Genomic DNA, 20,920 nt, shown 5'->3' with positions numbered 1-20,920 from the left:
TTGATCACTATTGTCACTTGCATATAGGAAACACCAGCCACTGCTCTAAATAAAAAATATATTTCATGTTCAAGTAGAACCAATTCTTGCTGATGATAGATACCATCCATCATAATCCATTCATATATTAACACACCAAGGATTCCTCCATTCTTTTTATTATTTCAGTTCCATGTTCAACCTGGTATGAAAGTTGTAATATTTAAAAATGTCAATAAAAATATATTATACATTTCTGAACCTCTGCGTTATTATGGTATGTGCCATAGGTAATGTAAGGTAATTAAAGTCAAACCTCACCCAAGGTCTCCTATAATCCATGATAAACCCACCCCATGGGTGTTGTCCACATGCAGTAATTCCCTGTGGGAGCCAAGAGACAATTCCCCCATTCAGCAGTCCAATACGAGAGCCTCATGAGCTAGAAGAGACCTAAGGATTGGACTGTACTGTTGATGGCGACCTAAGCCTAAGTTTAATTAAAAAATGTTTTATTTTTTTAAATCAGCACAAGGGACACTTCACATTGTAAGTGTTATCCATCCATCATCCTCCATTCGTAGCGCACTTTTCATTCGGGGAAGCTATAGTATGGCTTGGAGGAATAGAGAAGGGGTGAAGGGGTGGGCATAGTAGGCAATCTTAATGAGTGCTTATAACAGGTCCCTCGGCTCTTCAACTAAATCTGCCACTCGCAGCACAAGGGACTCTTTGCATTGATTGTAATTACTGTCCCTCATGCACATATTTTTCAAAAACGTTTGTTTTAGGGCGACTTCAAACTGAGCTGCCGCGGTTTGCGCAATGCACCTACAGTTTTGGTGCAGGTTAGCTGTACTTTCCCATAAACTTCTATTATGTACCATTTTGGTGCACACCAAAACCACGGGACATAATAGAAGTCTATGGTTAAGCTCAGCTAACCCCCACCAAAACCGCAGGTACACTGCACCCACACTGCGGTCAAAGTGCAGCAGGCGCAGTGTGAAAGCCCCCCTAATGATGCAGGATTCAGGTTTAAGATTAACTGTAATTATTTGGAAAAATGAAAATGTTCTTGCAGAATACAGCTTGATGATAGGGTGGGGGTGCTGCACTCTCTACGTGCTACCCTATCTTACTCTACAAAAAATATGTTTTTGTCTGTGACCCAACTGCAGAGATTTTTCTTTACTTCTTCTCCTGGGAGGCTTTGCTGTAGCCAAAATAAAATAAAAAGTTTTGGATGGAGTTGGCTTGGAGTTTTAGTTTTGGTTGCTTCTTTGAAAACTCATGACCAACCTATGTTGACTTAGATTAATTAATGAACGTATACTAAGTATCAGATACAAAGTGAAAGACTGAACCAAACATGTTAGTGTTAGTGAGGACTGAGGAGCAGAGGGGGTACATTCTTCTTTTCATATACGATGAAACGATAGAGGGTGCAAGGCTGATTACAGCTGCTTCCACTTGCTGCCTGCTGAGACCACATAAGGCTCTCTCTAGCAATATCAGCTAACAAATTCACAGCAGATGTCAGCTGTGCGGGGTTAACATTCACAACCCTTGTTTGATTACTAATGAGCACAAGCTAATTTATCTGTTCCCTATTTTGCCGTGTGGATTGAAGCTGTCCTCTTTTTTTGCACGTTCCCTTAGCGTCAACCATGTAAGAAGCAACACGTTTAATTGTAACTGCAAGCTGCCCTGCTGGGAGCCAACATTTTACCTGTCTGGTTTGGATGCAAATTTGGTTACAAAGGATAAAATCTGCCCCCTAACCCAACACCACTGAGATTATTAGAAAAAAAAGGTTGAAGGTATCAGCCTGGAAACCGAAAGAAAAAAAAATATATAAGCATTGTTAAATTGTATGCTAGCAGCTTAGAAATAATAATATACTTTGCTTAGCTAAAAGTATCTATGCCTTCTGATGAGAATGTGGTCAGTCCTGCATATATAAATAAATAATGCTTGGAATAATGTGCACCTTACTATAAATTACAGGATTTCTTCAGGACCTATAAGACTACATTAGCACAGAGAATAAAGGCATTTTGCAAATATTGCAGACTGAGAGATGCATACAAGCTGGCTAAGTTTACGGGTGACAAAAGAATGTTAACTGACCTGAACAATGGGAGGAATTTATCAAAACTAGAGCAGACAAAATCTGGAGCAGTTGTGCGTGGCAACCAATCGTCTTCAACTGAAAATGAAAGCTGATTGGTTGTTAGATTCTGTTTGCTACAGTTTTGATATATTCTCCTCAATTTGTGGCAAATGGTGATGAAGGGAAAGATACATCTGGATCAATTTTCCTGTAAAATTAGGCTCAGTATAACAGGATTGTACTTTTAGGTTAAACCTTTGTTTGCATGTTGTGGTGTTTTGACTTTTGCAGTTGGCAGGTTCTGCAGCAGTTGGGGGTAGAGCTTCAGACCAGTAGAGTCGCCTCTGGGTGCCTTCTGGGCTCTTCTGGGGTGCCTTGGCCCAAAAATTTCCTCAAGTTTTCAAAAAACAAGCTGACCAGTGGATCAAGTCTGTCTTTTTTCATTGTCTGCCACAGGTTTTCATTGTTCAGCATTACAACCTTGGGCACCGTGCAAAACCAGTGACATCGTAGGTTGATAAGGAGGACATCGGGCACTGTGCAAAACCAGTGACATCGTAGGTTGATAAGGAGGACATCAGGCACCTGGGGGTGTCCTTGTTTGCCCCTCCCCTGCCTCTCTCCATCAGCACTGGGGTCATATTGGCTGAATGAGGGAGAAGATAAACACTGGGTTACAACTCAGTACCAGTGTACCAGCAGGGTATATTGTTTTGTATAAAATAAATCACCTCCAATACTTGCATACACATGTCTTACATGTGTATAGGCCACTGCATTATGTAAAAACTATTAGTTTCATTTTTCCATTTTAGAATGGCTGCCTTGAGATTGTGCAGAATTTTAAAGGGTGCCTTGACTTAAAAAAAAGGTTGAGAAACACTGCATTAGAAGGAGCCATGGTCATACTGATCAGACTGGATAAATAACACATTCTGACATGGGTACATGTTGTTTATTGACATCACTTACAGGAAGTATCATAGGCATCTATTATGAGTAGGGTTGAGCAGAGTAATTTCAGTCAATTGTCACAACTGTCAAATAATGAGTTGCCTAATGGAAATTTACTTAAAAAAAATGACTATTCTATATTTCTTTTAAATGTAAAAGTATATCTTTTGGAGAGATAGTATAGTTAGAGTGCGTTTGTTGAATTCATATTTTTTTTTTCCATTTTATATATTTGATTGTTAATTGTGTTCTGCTGCTTAAATGTTGTATTTTCTTTTTTTATTCCTTTCTGTGAATAAAAAATAAAATGAGGCTATCGAGGGGTTGTTTTGCAAAAAAAAAAACGAATTCAGTATAGTTTAAATGGGCCTTTGTTAACGTAAGGAACCATTTAAAACCAATTGTACCCAAAAAAAAGACCTTAATGCCGACCGGCTCCTGTACATATATACGTCGGCACTTTGAAGATGGATATCTCGGTAACGGCAGCAGCTGCTGCCACAACCGAGGTATCCATCTTTGGAGCCGGCAGTTCTGTGTACGATAATGGTGGTCTCTGCGGCGGATCCACTGCGAGATCACTGCTATCAGCGGCGGAAAAGGGACCACTCCCCTTCCCTCTGCTCTCCCGTGCCCTCCGCCGCTTATCGGAGCCGTCGGCAGCGGCGGAGGTGATGCAGGACCTGTCCATGGCTGGGTATGGAGACGATTGAGGCTAAGATAGCTCCCAAGAGAGAATACAAAGAAGGGGAAGGCGCACTGACCTAGTGCATTACCATAAAACAGCTTTATTTAAAATTGAATCAAATAGCAAAATTTGTATTCTCTCTTTTTAGTATTTGAACACCCAATGTTCTAAAGGAGGGCTGCAAGACGTAGTGACTACACCATTTTCAAACTGTCTATATCACATCTAAAGACCAAGAAACCAGAGCGCAGGAGAATTTGCTGTTTTTGTAAGATAGCTCCCACCCATCCCCGTACTACAGCAGGGCAGAAGTGACATCACTTCCGCCCATACGTCTTAAAGGCACATTTTTTTGTTGTAATTTTTTTCAAATGACAACATTTTTTTTTCTTTTATTGCATTTAAGTCCAAATATGAGATGTGAGGACTTTTTGACCCCAGATCTCATATTTAAGAGGCCCTGTCATGCTCTTTTCTAGGAATAATAGGAATAAAAGTGACCCAAATTTTATGTTTCGCGCGCAGAAGCAAGCGCATACTTGAGTATGAAAACGGTGGTCAAACCACACATGTGAAGTATCACTGTGATTGTTAGAGTGAAAGCAATAATTCTAGCCCTAGACCTCCTTTGTACCTCATGCAACCTGTAGAATTTTTTAAATGTCGCCTATGGAGATTTTTAAGGGTAAAAGTTTGAGGCCATTCCACGAGCAGGCACAATTTTGAAGCGTGACATGTTGGGTATAAATTTATTTGGCTTAACATTATCTTTCACAATATAAAAAAAACTGGGCTAACTTTACTATTGTCTTATTTTTTGTATTCAAAAAAGTGAATTTTTTCCCAAAAAAGTACACTTGTAAGACCGCTGCGCAAATAATATGTGACAGAAAGTATTGCAATGACTGCCATTTTATTCTCTAGGGTGTTAGAAAAAAAATGTATAATGTTCAGGGGTTCCAAGTAATTTTCTAGTAAAAAAACTTTTTTTTACTTGTAAACACAAGAGTCTGAAAAAAAGGCCTGGTCTTTAAGTGGTTAAATTCAACTTTATTTAGGCTCTAAAGCATTTTGCAAAAATGGTGACATTTCACTAAAATATATTGAATTTTACCAACATTTTGTGTAATTGAAAGCTCTCCATTTCATTCATCCGTAAGTATGTGGGCTATTATTGCTGGCCTACGTTAAAACATGCTAGGTGCTTGGCTGTGTCCACCTTCACTACTGTGAAATTACAATGTTAGAACAAGCATGCTGAACTGAATGTCAGAAAACTGTCATTATTCCTATATTGTATTTAGTGATTTAGAAAACATTGAAGCCAACACATTTGCATGAGAGCTAGGCAAATAACATTCTCACAATAAGAGGTCGCCATTGAAAGCCTACATTATAATGGCACATGTACTTTAAAGTAAACCTATCAATTGAGAATAATTCTTATGTTCTTGTCCTCATTGTTGACCTCCTTCTGGAAATGTTGGTTGCTAGGCTGTTACACTGGCCAGCTGGGTTTGTTTTATTCTAGAAACAAGGTAAAGCTGCGTTCCCTTTGGTTATCCAATTACGTGCAAGGAAAATGAAAAAGACAGCATTATTGCTTACATATGAGTGGTTGGAGCTTTAATGCCTTATTGACTATGGTAAGTAAATGTAGAGGTACCCCCGTGGGGGCTGCTGAGTTTGTTTATAACCTTTTGTCAGATGGCTCCGCTTCCAAACCCCCATGCAAATACATGACACCGAACAGTCAGAACTCTGGATTTTAGAATTTGCTTTATTCTGGGTCTAAATCGGTGGGCTGTTCAATAGGGTATATGAGATGCCCCATCCGACCCCAGTTTTAGGTCAAGAAAGGGTTCTAATCTGTAGCTATAGCTTTTGTTAGTTAAGACCCTTAAAGCGTTCCTTTCCTGATTCCAATTCTCTCTTAGGTTTCACTTTCAATATGAACAGATAAGCATCACTCTGAATAATGCTGTGGATATTGACCCTGAAGTCACAGGCCACACTGCCTATTTCCATGACTTGTGTTGTCAATCTCCCCTCTGTCCTGGAAAGTGCTTGATACTGTGGTCCTTGGATACACAGTATGAAGTTACTGAGTAGTTCTACTGGGTTGTGCTCCCTTTGCTCTCTCTCAATCAACAGTTCTACTCACAGAAAGTCAATTCCCAGTTTCCTCCTTCCACTTAGTTCCTACTTTCTCCTCCACGTACATCCCCGCATGGAACGCCTGGTCTTCCTCGGGTGCTACATGCTGACTTCTCCTCCAGGGGCCAGTCGACGGCCTCCCTGGACTTGCCTCCGGCTATCCGGCTCTGGGATCTCTGAACTCCCAGGCCTTCAGCCTCCTCCCAGAGCCTCCGGGATCCCTGAACTCCCAGGCCTCTGGCCCTCCAACTCCAACCACATTTTTTCCCCTGGAGCATGTGATGAGATCCCAGGCCTCTGGCCCTCCAACTCCAATCGCGTTTTTTCCCCCGGAGCATGTGAACCCCCTTTTTTATGAGAGACCACACATTGACACTCAGGTCTCAGCTCATCCTCTTTCCAGCAGAATCCACTGTCAAGCAGAGGAGGTATACCTGAGCCCAATGTAGGCGGCCACACCCCCTTCTACTCTGACACTCCCATCCCCAAATAAACAACCAGGCCTAGTAAAGAGTAGGACCCTAGCTAAATGTACCTGTCTCTAACTCCTATACTCTCAAAAAAACACCACTAAGCACCTACCTAAAAGTAGAGGGTGCTACATAAACATTCACTTTAGGTGTACCACTTCTACTCCTTTAGGCCTCATTCACACAGGTGTACTTGAGCATATGCAGTGCAAGGACCGCGTTTACCCTCATGGGGATGCACATGTGTTCAATGCATGGCAGTCCCATTCATGTCAATTGGGACTCAGCAGCTTTATGGACACAGCCGCTGCTCCCATTTTGACAGCTGTGTGGCTGCAAGTGCAGGTCCCCGAATGCACACTGTCTGCTATCAGAGACCCACACCCTCATAGCTGTCAAATTGTGAGCAACAACTGTATCCATGCAGCTGCTGAGTCCCAATTAAAACAAATAAAACTGGCTGCAGAGGGATGTACTGAATGGCTGTGCATCTCCAGGTAGGCAAACACAGTCCCCACAAGGCGTATGCTTAAATACACCCATGTGAACAAGGCCTTAGGCCAGCCATACACGGTTCTAATCTCAAGTGATTCAGCAGAAACAGGCTGAAATTTGAACCATTAATGGGCAGGATGAATGTACCCAGGGACAGCTTCCCCGCTGGGAATCGTGCAAATTTCTTTCCTGGTTGCAGGAAAGAAATGTGCACAGTGTTTTGCCAGCCTTACTAAATGAATGCCTTCTTTTTTTAACTTACTGACCTGTAACAACTATGCAGATCGGGAAAGTTAGAGATAGGCAAAAAAAAAATATATCGACCTACTATCCAGGTAAGTGACCAAGTGCCGAAGAGAAAGAGCCAAGCATTTTGATCAGGTGCTCAGCAATGGCAGCCTCCACGTTTTTCTCATGACAGGTTCCTTTATAAGTTGTGTTATATAAATGAAATAACAATCCAGGAGATGGTTTTTAAAGAGCCTGGATAATGAGCCACCATGGAAAGTTCACCAAAGACTGCTGGTGATGCCATCTTTAACATTACAATGAATGGTTACAAAAATATAAATTCTAATACCCAATCTGAATCCCAGCTTACCAGCAGCATGATGAAGTACCCATCCCTCTCCCAGAGAGACCCCAACCCAAACCAACCCCCAGTTTCAACTTGGAAGGAAATACATGTCAAGAATGTCAAAACATGTCAAAATCAAGCGAAACTGAATGTCAGATTGAGTAGGAAAGCTCAGTAACAGATTGCATTCATTTTATTAAGCACTTACACCAAAATAGTCTGTAAATAGTATTACATGATTATAGGGATTATTACATAATTAATATAAAATGTTTTATAGGAATTAAATACTTATTACCTGATTTGTGGTGTAGGTCATTGTAATTGACAGCATTGTAACCCTGGTTGTTAATAGCACTAGAAAACCCCATCCATCCTTTTTTTATTAAACTGAAAAATAATCTAATGAAACAGTGAATATATTATTCAAAGAACAACTCGAACCTCAATTTAAAGGGGATATTTAGTTGTATCATTTTTTTAGTAAATATGTATATGCTTGGTTTTTTTAAAGTGGTATTAAACCCAAAAGCAAACATTTATTCATTTTCAGCTTACCAATTCTTAGATATAGTGGCAGCATTACTTTTCTTTTTTATGACTTTCTTTCCTTTATTTTCATGGTGATCTGGCCAGTAACTCTGTTTTTCAACAGAACAAGCCCTCCTACAAATGTAGCAGCAGAGCGGGGAGACAAACCATTTACCACTTACAGGGGTGCTCGCAATGGTCAGTTTGTACATTATTATGAGAAACGTTTATCCCAAAAGGAGAAAAACTGTTTCTGTAATGGCTTAACCACTTGCTGACCACGCTATAGCCAAACAGCACGGCCGTCCAGTTCTAGGATGCCGTCTATTGATGGCCTCCCAAAACCGCATCCCCCACACACACAGCACCCTCTGTGATTATTTGTCCTTCAGATCACAGCTGATCACAGATTGGGGTAAAGGGCCAAGCACAGCAGCCCTTTACCATGTGATCACTTGCCGGTTATCCGCATTCCTTTCCTCACACTGTCACAGCGCAAGGAAAGCCATTAACCAGCAAGTGTGAAACTGGATATTTACACCTATAATCAGTGCAGCCCCAACAGTACCCATCAGTGCTGCCTATCAGTCCTCATCAGTGCTGCCTATCAGTGCCTCCTCATCAGTGCCACCTATTAGTGCCTATCAGTGCTGCCTATAAGTGCCCTTCAGTGCTGCCTATTAGTGCCCATCAGTACCGCCTATCGGTGCCCATCAGAGCTTTATATCAGTGCAGCTTCATAAGTACCCACCAGTGCTGCCTCATCAGCGCCCATCAGTGCTGCCTATCAGTGCCCATTAGTGCTGACTATTAGTGCTCATCAGTTCAGATCAGTGAAGGAGAAAAATTACCTGTTTGCTAAATTTTATAACAGAAACTAAGAAAAACGTTTTATTTTTTTAAATTGTTGTTCTTTTTTCATTTGTTTAGCAAAATATAAAAACCCAGTGGTGAGTAAATACCAATAAAAAGCTATATTTGGGTGAAAAAAACTAATAACAATTCCATATGAGTACAGTGCCGCATGACTGCGCAATTGTGACAGCGCTGAACGCTGAAAATTGGCCTGGGCAGGAAGGGGGTGAAAGTGTCCAATAGGCAAGTGGTTAAAACATGAGAGCTGGTGTTTGGCTTCAATTTGTTAGTGTATCTAAATCTACTAGTACATTTAACACACACCTCCTCCAAGACCAACAATGATGCTGTCCAAAGGTTCCCTCTATGCTCATTCATCCAGAGTGGGGGCATTGTATTACCAGAGGTGTGTTACTAGCCAGATCACCAGGTGAAAAGAGACGGAAGAAAGCATAAAAAGGAGAACAAATGCAACCACCACATATAAGGATTGGTAAGCTGAGAGCTAAGGCACTGCTGCCTCTAACTTCTAGTCTCTGGAGATTTGGAGTTCATTTTGGTGAAATCACTACTTGCCTGCTCAATGTTCTCCTTGCTGGAAGCTCTGACATGAGGAAGCAAACTCACACTGGGCACCATTCAGCTCAGAAGACTGAGGACATATTGTGGTGAGGCAGAGGTACTGCGAGGGGGAGCTCCAGATTGAACAATATAAACATGTTTAGGAAACATTTAATCTATGACATTAAGTTTTAAACATTATTTCCATGTGCAATCTTCATGCTTCTACCACGACTACTGATTTAGTCACTGATTTATGTGACCTATAGTGAATTTGATTTTGTGACTGTGTATTCCCCGCGTGCTATAGTAAATAGCTTTTCTGACTAGATTTAGTAGTTTTCTATTAATTTTAGTCGCTTGTGACCATTTGTTCACCCATATGCCGACTAGGTTCTATAGTGAATAAACTCTAGTGTCTCTAAGTAGTAATAATATAATCTACTAAGAAAAGAAATATGGGCCTTCCGAGAAAATGCTAGATCCATTTTACTTTTTACTCCATTTACTGGAAAAAATATAGAAAATTAAAGAACGATATAGCATATATAATTGATAGACAAGCCATATTGTAATTGAATATTATTTAATCTGCAGCCTTTATATTTTTCTGTAAAATTCAATGCAACTTAGCAACCTAGAGGTGTTCTGTATACCACTGGTCCCCAGAAATGTCAATTCATGCATGTGTGATTGTCTCACCAATTTTCCAGAGGTCATAGTTTAGGTACAACCTGCAATAGGAGTTTTAGCTTTGGTTGGACACTCCCCAAGGTTTAAATATTTCTAAAGGGTTGCAGGCAGATTTTCTCATTAGAACACGGAAAGTGTACCAGGTGAGTATAATGAACCCAGCCCTCCCATCCAGAATCTGTTATATAATGAAACAATCAGATATTTCTTCAGAACAGAAAAAGTAGGGATTTGCAACAAAATTTGTTAAAATCCTTGCAATTAGCATAGATCACCCAGAAGGGATTGTTATTTTCTCAACTTAAAAGCAAGTACAATATGACTGTAAAATTTTAAATGGATGTGTTTTTTTTTTTTTCTGGGCTCTTTATGCAGTTTAAAAAGAATTGGGCGGTCTGCAAAACTAGAACAAGCATCAAGGTTACAGAACGTTGTGTTTTGAAATGTAAAAGGGAAAATACATCATGTTTATAAACCTTATTTAAAAAAGAAAATGCCCTAAAAGTCTATTACTGAAAAATACCAAAAAATATAAAGTAAGAAAAAGTATAATCCGTCTAAAAAAAAAAAATCCAAAAATAATACAGCTAATGCCGCGTACACACGGGCGGACTGTATGGCGTACTTAGTCCGTCGAAACACATTTCAGCAGACAGTCCGCTCGTGTGTGGGCTTCAGCGGACTTTTTCAGTGTGCAGTCTGGCGTACTAAGAATTTCGGATTTTTCGAAATTCTGTCCGTCGTACTTTGGTTTCAGCGGACAATCCGCCCGTCAGTATGCTAGTTCGACGGACTAAGAATGGCGCATGCCCAGAAAGGATTTACACGTCGGAAGGGTGCTTTGCTGTGTATTGGACTTCCTATTTCTAGTCCCGTCGTAACTGCTGTACACGTCATCGCGCAAGCTTTCGACGGACTGTTTGTGCATCCGTGTGTGGTCAAGTCCGTTCAGTGGAATGTATGACGGACTGTCCGTCAGATTGTATGACGGACTAAGTACGCCATACAGTCTGCTCGTGTGTACGCGGCATAAGAAAGAAAACATAAAGAATGACACTTCCATTGTTGTCCATAAAGAATATGTTTCTTATATGAGATTTAAAGAAGAACACATGACTATACATGTGAGTGAAATCCAAATACAAAAAATGGCTTAGTAAGTACATTTTAAAATTAGTAATTAAAGTTTTTTCCACACAAATAAAAGTATGGATAAATATAATTTAAATTAGCTTAAAATATGCTACACATTAATACATTCACAAAACTGCTTTATTATTTTAGTTGTGGTTGACATAAAAATATACTTGTTATACTATGTTAAAGTAATAATTGCAATTACAACATTTTATACCAATAAGGTGCCATATGACATTCTTGAAATATTAAGCTGCAAAATTACATTAGGAAGTTGTAGCGTTTATGAACAGGAGAACTGGGGCCTCTTTTCATTTAAATTCTTAAACCATTGAAAGTCACAAAGGCTCCTTTCACACGGAATGCATCCAGTTTTCCCAGCATGGGGATCTGTTCACTGATCTCCTGCTGAGCAGAGCAGCCGGATGACAGGTCCATACCCCCTCCACTTATGCACAGCAGACACAGGCACATCCTGCTCTCCTCTATGGGCACCTACTGTCTGTTTACACCTGACTGCCAGACATAGGGGAGAGGATCCCTTTCTGTTTTTTTTTGCAGGATAAGATCAGACCTGGAGGTAGCACAAGTCACAAGTGCATTTACATTTGGCGCTCCATAGAGGAGAATGAAGGACTCAATCAGGTCTGACTGGTAAACTGAAAGCCAGACCCAATCAAGCCTCTTGTGTGAAAGGGACAAAGAAGAAGTGAGAGGGCCACATGAAGCCAAAAAGTATGTTTGACTTGTAGTGTATGTAAACCCTAACAATTAACTTCTATTCTTTTTTGGTCTGTTAAATATACTATTGGGAATAGTTGGTTGCTGTATATTTGTGTAATAAGTGCAAAAAATACCCTTTAAGACTGTTACACATTCAGAGCTGTCCTATGTCCCGTTTATGCTGTGTTATCTCAAGGAAACTGATTAGCCCTCCCAATTCTTATAATGGACAACAGACGTTATGCCCACTATGTTGTGTAGATGAGGAGAGGAGTAGGGATGTTGCAGTTTATCAAAAAGCAACTTGGCGGGGCTGACACCATTCTATGTAATTTTTGTCTACAAAGGGCACTGTGCTGTCAGCCCATAGTGGGAAACTAGGAGATGAGTACATTTCTGGCAGATTGATAGCTATTTTTCTGGGCTGGGCGCTGATGACATCTTTTTATGACAAAACCCATTGGGTGGAGCCTGGACACGTGACCTTGCCACACACAGAAATGGGCCATTTTGTTGGTTGGGAACTTTCTTACCTGTCTAAATTCACATGCTGTTTTTATCTTCATTGTTTGTGAATATTCTGGTGTTAAATAATAAATGCTACGCAATAAGGCTCTGTTTTACTTCTTGGTTTGATGCCACTTTTTGTGGAGTGTTCCAGTCAAGAAGATTTAAGGATGCCAGGAGTCTGTTCTGGAGATCCTGTTCAGGTTTGTTGCTTTAATTAAGCGCTGTTGACCACTTTATTTGGGTGGTCCACAACAGAGGGTAAGAGGCTTGGAGTGTTGTGCTTTCAGTGGAGGATATCTTCAACCCCACCTTTGTTTTTAAGTGCACTTTTGTAGGTGCATCTGCCAACTTTCATTTTCCATTCTTGGCCCTGTATGGAATTTTATTATGTGTCAGCCCTTTATTTTACACTTTTATTTTTCTGGGCTTGCAGGGTTTTTAAAGTGATAGTAAAACCTGTTTTTTATGTTATACTTACATGCTTTGTTGCAGTGGATTTGCACAGAGCAGCCAAGATCCTCTTCTTCTCTGGTGCCTCTTCTTTGCTCCTGGCTCCACCCTCCTGTTGAGTGCCCCCACAGCAAGCAGCTCCGGGTGTCCATTCAGACACAGAACTGTGGGCTGCCCCCCCGCTCTCTCCTGATTGGCTAACTGACTTTGATTGACAGCAGTGGGGGCCAATGTCTTTGCCAACCAGGAGGAAGAGTCCCGGACAGCCTAGACACTTGTGGATATCACTGGACAGAGAGGTAAGTATTAGGGGGGCTGAGGGAGGCTGCTGCACACAGAAGGCTTTTTATATTAATGCATAGAGTGCATTAAGATAAAAAAAACTTCTGACTTTTCAACCCCTGGACAAACAGATGGACAAATGTGCATGTATGTACTGCATATGTTTTTTCTCCCTGACATAGACACAGACTTTAAAGGGAATATATAGTCTTTACATTTTTTAGACCTACACAACATAGTGAACAACATACGGTAATGTAGATATTATTATTATTATGGTGTGATAACATTTTAAAAATATGTTCTATATTGTGAGGGCAGTAAATTTGTTCAATACATACAATGGTTCTACTTTCTGTTTGGCAGTGCTACACTGGGGCTGAATTTTACTGCTTCTTATAACAATTCAAGTCTATAAATAATTGACTCACTAAATACAATACCCTCCCTATGTGGTATATTTTATCAGTTAGGTTTTGTTCACAGCGGGAGTATGAATGCGTGCACTGTGTAGGGGTTGTGTTTACCCCTATGGGGATTCACCGGTTCTCTGTGCAGGTTTTCCATGCATCCTCATGCAGACAGTCCCATTGATGTCAATTAGGACGTAGCAGCTACATAGACACTGCTGCTGCTCCCAATTTTACATATGTGCAGGCGCGCAGTCCCGAATGCAATCAATGGGTGTTTGGGGCCGTACACATCCACAGATATCAAATTGAAGGCAGCGGCTATAACCGTGCAGCTGCTACGTCTTAATTGACATCAATACAGTGGTGGAAGTATAGGGGTCACTGAGGTCACCGTGGCAATGGGCCCCATGCTGCAGGGCCCCCTGTATACCTTGATAGGAGGAGCGGCAAGGGCACACTGATTACATATAAGGTGAAAGCACAGTGTGTGCTGTGCTCTTTGTCTCCCTCTACAGTGCCGTACCCAGCAGGAAGCGGTAAGGTAAAACACTGCTGATTTTTAAAAGGCTATCTGTATGTATGTGTGTTTATATGTATGTGTGTGTGTGTGTGTGTGTGTGTGTGCATGTGTTCATGTATGTGTGTGTGCATGCATGTGTGTATGTGCATGTATGTGTGTGCATGTATGTGTGTATGTGCATGTATGGGCATGTATATGTCTATGTGCATGTCTGTGTTATTGAGTGTATGTGTGTGCATGTATGTGTGTCTGTGCATGTGTGTATGTGTGTATGCATGTGTTTATATTTGTGTGCATATGTGCATTTATATATATGTGTGTGTGTGTGTGTGTGTGTGTGTGTGTGTGTGTGTGTATATATATATATATATATATATATATATATATATATATATATATGTGTGTGTTTACATGTATGTATGCACATTTTATGTATGCGTGTTTAATCCTGACCCCCTATATGTATACAATCAGAACAGATTTTTTTGTTCCTTGCTTGTTCCTAGTACCAACAAAAAAATGCTGTTCCTCTGAAAAGCAATCCATGCTCAGATCGCCTTTTCAGAGGCATTTGACAGCCAGTGAAGAGGCAATATGTTGCCTCCTGACCGCCTGTTTTAACCCCTTAAATGCATCATCACTATGCTGCAACTGCATGCAATGCACACAGTTGCGGAGTGGTTGCAGTCCAGCCCCATTCACCTAGGGGTATACATCAAGGGTGCCCTGACTGCAAAAAAATTGAGAAACACTTGACTAGTGTAGTCTGAATGTTCCCCTTATATTATTCCTTACCCATACCTTCCCCTATTAGAAACGAGACCACACCATAGGTTGGAGTAAACTGGCCACAACAGCCTTTATTAAACATAACTCAAAATTCACTCCAATAACTTGTAGAAGAAAGAAGAAAAGACCAGCAACAAACGACACAACAAACAAACACATAACATTAGGGCGGGAGGGCGGGAAAAACTGCCTCCTCTGTGTCACGCTGGGCTCCGAATGATCCCTTAAAGCCACACCCCTCCCTTTTATATGACCCCTCCCCTACACTGAACTTGTTTCCTGCAAACCTTTTTCCTCAGCTCCACCCATAAAGCTTAACCCTCTGTGTCCCTCATCCACACTGTCATGTCCAGCACTCCTTATATCATTGCATTCTTAATCCGTGCTTCTCTTGACTAGTGTAGTCTGAATGTTCCCCTTATATTATTCCTTACCCATACCTTCCCCTATTAGAAACGAGACCACACCATAGGTTGGAGTAAACTGGCCACAACAGCCTTTATTAAACATAACTCAAAATTCACTCCAATAACTTGTAAATATGAAAATATATAAATATATATAAATATATAAATATAAATAACTTTATTAACATTAAACCACATTAAATAACATTATCTGCCCATTCTGGTGATCTCTGACGGTGACCCCACTTAAGCCAATACCAAATCACTGCGGTACACCTGACCAACTTCCCAAAGGCCTCCACCTGTGACCGGTCGGAGACAACTTCCGCCAGTGAACATAACCGTATTCCCTCCAACGTTCAGGAATACCCAGAGGGGCTGATCGTTAGATGAGCCCCCCACACCCTCAGATCCCTTCTGAGTACCTGTCTACCGTCAGAAACCACCAGAAAACACACCGCCACAGCCCGAAAGGGTGACCCCCTCAACCTTGAGGGCCACCCCACACCCGAAGAGCTTTTTGTATCCCCTCCTGTAAGCCCAAGGACCAAAGGTCAATCCCCACATCCGATAGGTGAACGCCATCCTGCCGAAGATAAAGACCCACATTCACCTCCAACTCCCGATGTCGAACCACAATGCCCCGGTTCTGCACCACAAACCGCCCAACCACCTTATTCACCCTTATCCTAGTTTTCTCAATGCTGGCTAAAGACCTAGCCCACCGCCACACCGTTCTGGCCACAATGTCCGACCACACCAAAATGGTGCCCGGGAAAAGGACTCGCAGGCGCAACACGTCCGCCTTAATGTCCGCCAAAATATCCTTCACCTTTCGAACGCCCAGGTCGTTGCCCCCAGCATGAACAACCAGCACATCCGGGGGCCTGTCTCTCAGGGCGAAGCGCTCCACCTCCCTCATAACACGCTCCCACCGCATGCCCAGGAACCCCAACCACATCACCCTAGCTACCCGCCTGGGGATACCCAGTTGCCTGCCTGCTGGTAGAGAATCACCTCTCCTGGCCCCCCAGCACAAGTACGAATGCCCCAGGATCCAAACGAGGCGTGGAGAACCTCCATCTGGAATAAAAACAAAAGAAATAACACAACAACCAACGTAATGTTACAATCACAGTACTCCCCCCCAGAAATCCAAACAACACCCCCAGCCGCACCCCAAATTACCCCAGTATCAACTGCGGCCGGACATAGGACCGGAACCTCCGGGACTCCCACCTACCAATCCGGCGAACTACCGCCTCCTCCAGCCCACATCGTGCAGCTTCCGTTGCCGCCCCGATCCGGAAAGAGTGTGACGCGTATTCCCGCTCATCCAAACCCACCGCTCTCAGGCATTGCCGAAAAACCGACACAAACTGAAACCGGGATAGAAAAGAGCCCTCCGCATGCACCAAAAAGGGGCCCGCCCCCGCAGGCCGCACCGCCCGGAAGGACCGTACCGCCGCCACCGGGCACACAGCCGAGCCCGGAAGGGCGAGCAGCGTAATCGCCACTCCCTTGCCCCGTTGATCAGTCTTGGACCTACGCAACCGTATACTCACCCGATCCGCAACCACCTGCACATCCTGATCCAACAAACCCCCAGCCACCCGTTTCGAGCGACACACCAACTCCCCTATCCTAAACGCCCCATAAAACGCCAACGAAAAAGCTGCCGTAAACAGTACGGTCTCGTAAGCAGACGAGCAAACGTCCACCAGCCGAGAACAAATTGCCACCAAATTGTCAAACGACACCGGCCAGCGCGCATCCCGACCCTTCCGATCTTTCCTGTACCCCTTCAACGTTTGCCGCACCCAAAAATCCTTCGTCCCGTCCGGCTCCCCCCACATCTTAAACAAAAAGGCCAACCCTGCCAGCTTCCGCTCAATAGACGCAGGCGACAGAGAGAATAAGCGGACCATGTAGCCTCACTCAATGACCTCTTCAACCAACCTGCGGCGATTCCAAGGGCAGCGCCCACATCCACCCGGGGCAGGGTGCTCCCGACTCCTCCGCCCCCGGTGCCAGCTGCCGGAACTTGTCCCACTGAAAACGAGAGACCGAGTCAGCCAAGGAATTCTCCACCCCAGGTATGTGCACTGCATAAACGTAAACATCGAAAAACCAGCTGCCGTAGCAGCCGGATGACCAGGGGCGAGGAAGCAGTCATCCGATTGATGACCTGAACCACCCCCATGTTGTCGCAATTGATGCGCAACTTCAAATTACGAAACTCCTCCCCCCACAGCTCCAACGCCAACACTACCGGGAATAATTCTAGCAAAACCAAATTGCCCAACAACCCCGCAACCTCCCAGGAGCGCGGCCAAGGTTCAGCACTCCACCGGCCCCGAAAAAATGCCCCATAACCCGTAGACCCAGCCGCGTCAGTAACCAACTCCACATCGAAGTTGCTCACCGGCCCTGACATCCACATGGCCCGCCCGTTATACGACTCCAAAAATTCATGCCACGCCCGCAGGTCCTCCCTGTGTTCCTTCCGTAAACGCACAAAATGGTTAGGTCCGGTCACCCCGGCGGTGGCCCCCCGACAGCCGTCGGCAGAACACACGGCCCATAGGGATGATCCGGCAAGCGAAATTCAGCTTGCCCAACAGGGACTGCAGGGCCCTAAGCTGAACCTTCGGCTGGCCCTGCATCCCCGCCAACTCTGTTTGCAGATCCCGTAATTTATTCTCTGGCAATCGACACTCCATTGCCAGCGAATCAATCACTATCCCCAAAAAACTCAATTCCGTAACCGGGCCTTCCGTCTTATCCCCCGCCAACGGCACCCCGAACCTGCCCGCAATGTGCTGCAACGTGGACAGAAGAATCGCACACACATTGGAGGCAGGCGGGCCCACGCACAGAAAGTCATCTAAATAGTGGATGACCGACTCCAGGCCCGAAACATCTCTCACCACCCATTCCAAAAATGAGCTAAAAGCTTCAAAATAGGCGCAGGAAATGGAACAACCCATGGGCAGGCACAAATCTACATAGAACTTGCCCCGCCAATGGCACCCCAACAGCCGGAAGCTGTCCGGGTGGACCGGTAGAAGCCGAAACGCCGATTCCACATCCGCCTTGGCCATTAGAGCCCCGCGACCATACCGCCTGACCCACCGAACCGCCGCGTCAAAAGACGTGTAGGAAACCGTACACGCCTCCGGGTCAATGAAATCGTTGACCGACCCCCCTTTCGGAAAAGACAGATGATGAATCAAGCGAAACGTCCCCGGCTCCTTCTTAGGAACTACACCCAACGGGGAAACCACCAGGTCCCCCCACGGCTGCACTTCGAAAGGCCCGCCCATCCGGCCCAGCGCCACCTCCTTACCCAATTTGTCATCAACCACCCCCGGGTGATCCAAAGCCGAGCGCAAATTCCTGGCTAACGGCGGCACCCCCGCTAAAGAACAGGGAATCCTAAAACCGTCCCGAAAGCCCGAAATCATCCCTCGCGCCGCCTCACCATCCGGATACCTATTTAGGAAAGGAAGCATCCTTCCCAGGTTCACCGGCGTCATCCCTTTTGTGACCGGCATCGCCGGCGCGCTTACCCTTTTTGAAACAGCGGGACAGGGGGTGGGTGCCGCCGCAGCCGGAGCACTCATGTTTGAAACGGCACGCGCCCCCGAATTTACAAGCCCCTTCATTAAGGGGCCAGCACACCCCCCACTTCTTTCCGGCCGGCAGCCCCGAGGACGACGCACTCCCGGCCCCCCCTGAAGAAACGGAGTGGGCGTCCGCGGCGCAGACATAAGCCTCATCCATAGGCTTATGTCCTTGTGATCCCAGCGCAGTTCCGCCCGCACCGCCTTCCGCTGACGAAACTGCTCATCATAGCGCAGCCACGCCAACCCCCCACACACCCGATGAGCCTCACCAATCGCGTCCAGGTAACAAAATAACGCCGAGCAATGCTCGGGGTTCTTTTCCCCTATCATGCTAGCCAGGATAGCGAACGCCTGAAGCCAATTCGCAAATGTGCGCGGGATCAGCCGATACCTACGCTTCTCCTCGTCGTCCTTCTTGGAACTGTCTGGCTTGACCCTATCCAAGTTAAACTTCTCGAGGGGGAGTAAAGAGAAAATCTCCACATACTCACCCTTGCCGATCTTGTCCCGCACCTCCTGCTTCAAATGTGCCCCCAACGGGCCCTCGAAGCAAACATAAACTTCGCACCGGGCAGCATCCGCGAGCCTAACCAGATCGGACCGCACCCCCGGGTCCGCGGTCACCGGGGGGACCCCCGAGCCCCCAGCCCCCGCATCCACGCTCCCCGACGCCACCGCAGGCGGTGCGTCCATCGCAGGTGCAGCCTCCGACCCCCCGGCCCCCCCCCATGACTCAGCCAGGGGCCCACCTGAGGCGACCCCGAGCCCCCAGCAAACTTACCAACTAGGGCCTGCAACCCCTCCAACAGCTCCAGCAGCGGACCCGAGGGCCCCCCCGAGGCTACTGGCCCCGCCCCCCCAACGGACCAGCCGAAACCCCCCCCATGTCGTCCCGGGACCCCGTGGGCCCAGAACCCCCCTGTGACACCCCCATCAGACCACGCAAAGCTTCCGCCAGCAACGCAGACTCACGCAACTTACCTGGCCCCACCGGGGCCCCGCCGACCTGTACCGGTCCGGGCGCAGCAAAGGACACCTCCTCCTCCTGGGACAGCTCGCTCTCGGATCCGACCTCACCAGCGCGCACCGGGGACGCCGCCATCCCCCTGTGCTCCGAGCGGTCCTTCCGGTCCATGCGATCCGGAACAGCAGGCAATGTCCTCCTCCCCCCGCCGCCCCCGGCATGCCGGCGTCTGAAACCGGCCCTGCCAGGCACCTTGGCGGCCCTCTGCGACCCGCCCTCCCCCCCCTCGAGTATGCGCCCCCCCCCGAGGCACCCCCCGCCCCCCCACCGCGCGGATCCCAGCCCCTGAGCCCGCAGGCCTCTGATCAACCGCCATGTGCACCCCCCTCTGAAAACCAGACCCCGAGCCACCCGCACTCCCCCCTCCTCCACCGGGCCCCGGCCAGGCCCGGAGCCAGTGCCATGCTGCCGCAATGACCGCCCGGACCGGGGAGAGCCGAGTACCGGCCGTTTCCCGCAGCCAATCCGCGCCGTGCACCTCCGCCGCCCGTCGCAGCCGCGCGAAGAGTCCCTCCAGGTCAGCCATCGCAGAGGAGCAGCGAAAAAACTGCCTCCTCTGTGTCACGCTGGGCTCCGAATGATCCCTTAAAGCCACACCCCTCCCTTTTATATGACCCCTCCCCTACACTGAACTTGTTTCCTGCAAACCTTTTTCCTCAGCTCCACCCATAAAGCTTAACCCTCTGTGTCCCTCATCCACACTGTCATGTCCAGCACTCCTTATATCATTGCATTCTTAATCCGTGCTTCTCTGGTATAGAGGAACTGATCTCTCCATTTTCCTCCTGCAGCCGCTGAATTCCTGCGGGTGGGAGAGGAGGAGAAGCAGGGAAAATTGTGAAATGATTTCCTTTACATGCAGCCACCCACTTGCGACCGGGCCATGTTGTTCCGCCACCGGGCTCTAAGGAAAGGTCCTTGTCTGGGGGGGCCCTTCATGGTTTCTTGCATCAGGGCCCT

The sequence above is a fragment of the Lithobates pipiens genome, unplaced genomic scaffold (assembly GCF_037356315.1).
Source record: "Lithobates pipiens isolate NorthernLeopardFrog02 unplaced genomic scaffold, aLitPip1_a1.2 Scaffold_13, whole genome shotgun sequence".
Taxonomy (NCBI): domain Eukaryota; kingdom Metazoa; phylum Chordata; class Amphibia; order Anura; family Ranidae; genus Lithobates; species Lithobates pipiens.
The sequence above is the reverse complement of the archived record's forward strand: the minus strand, read 5'-3'. Positions refer to the sequence as shown.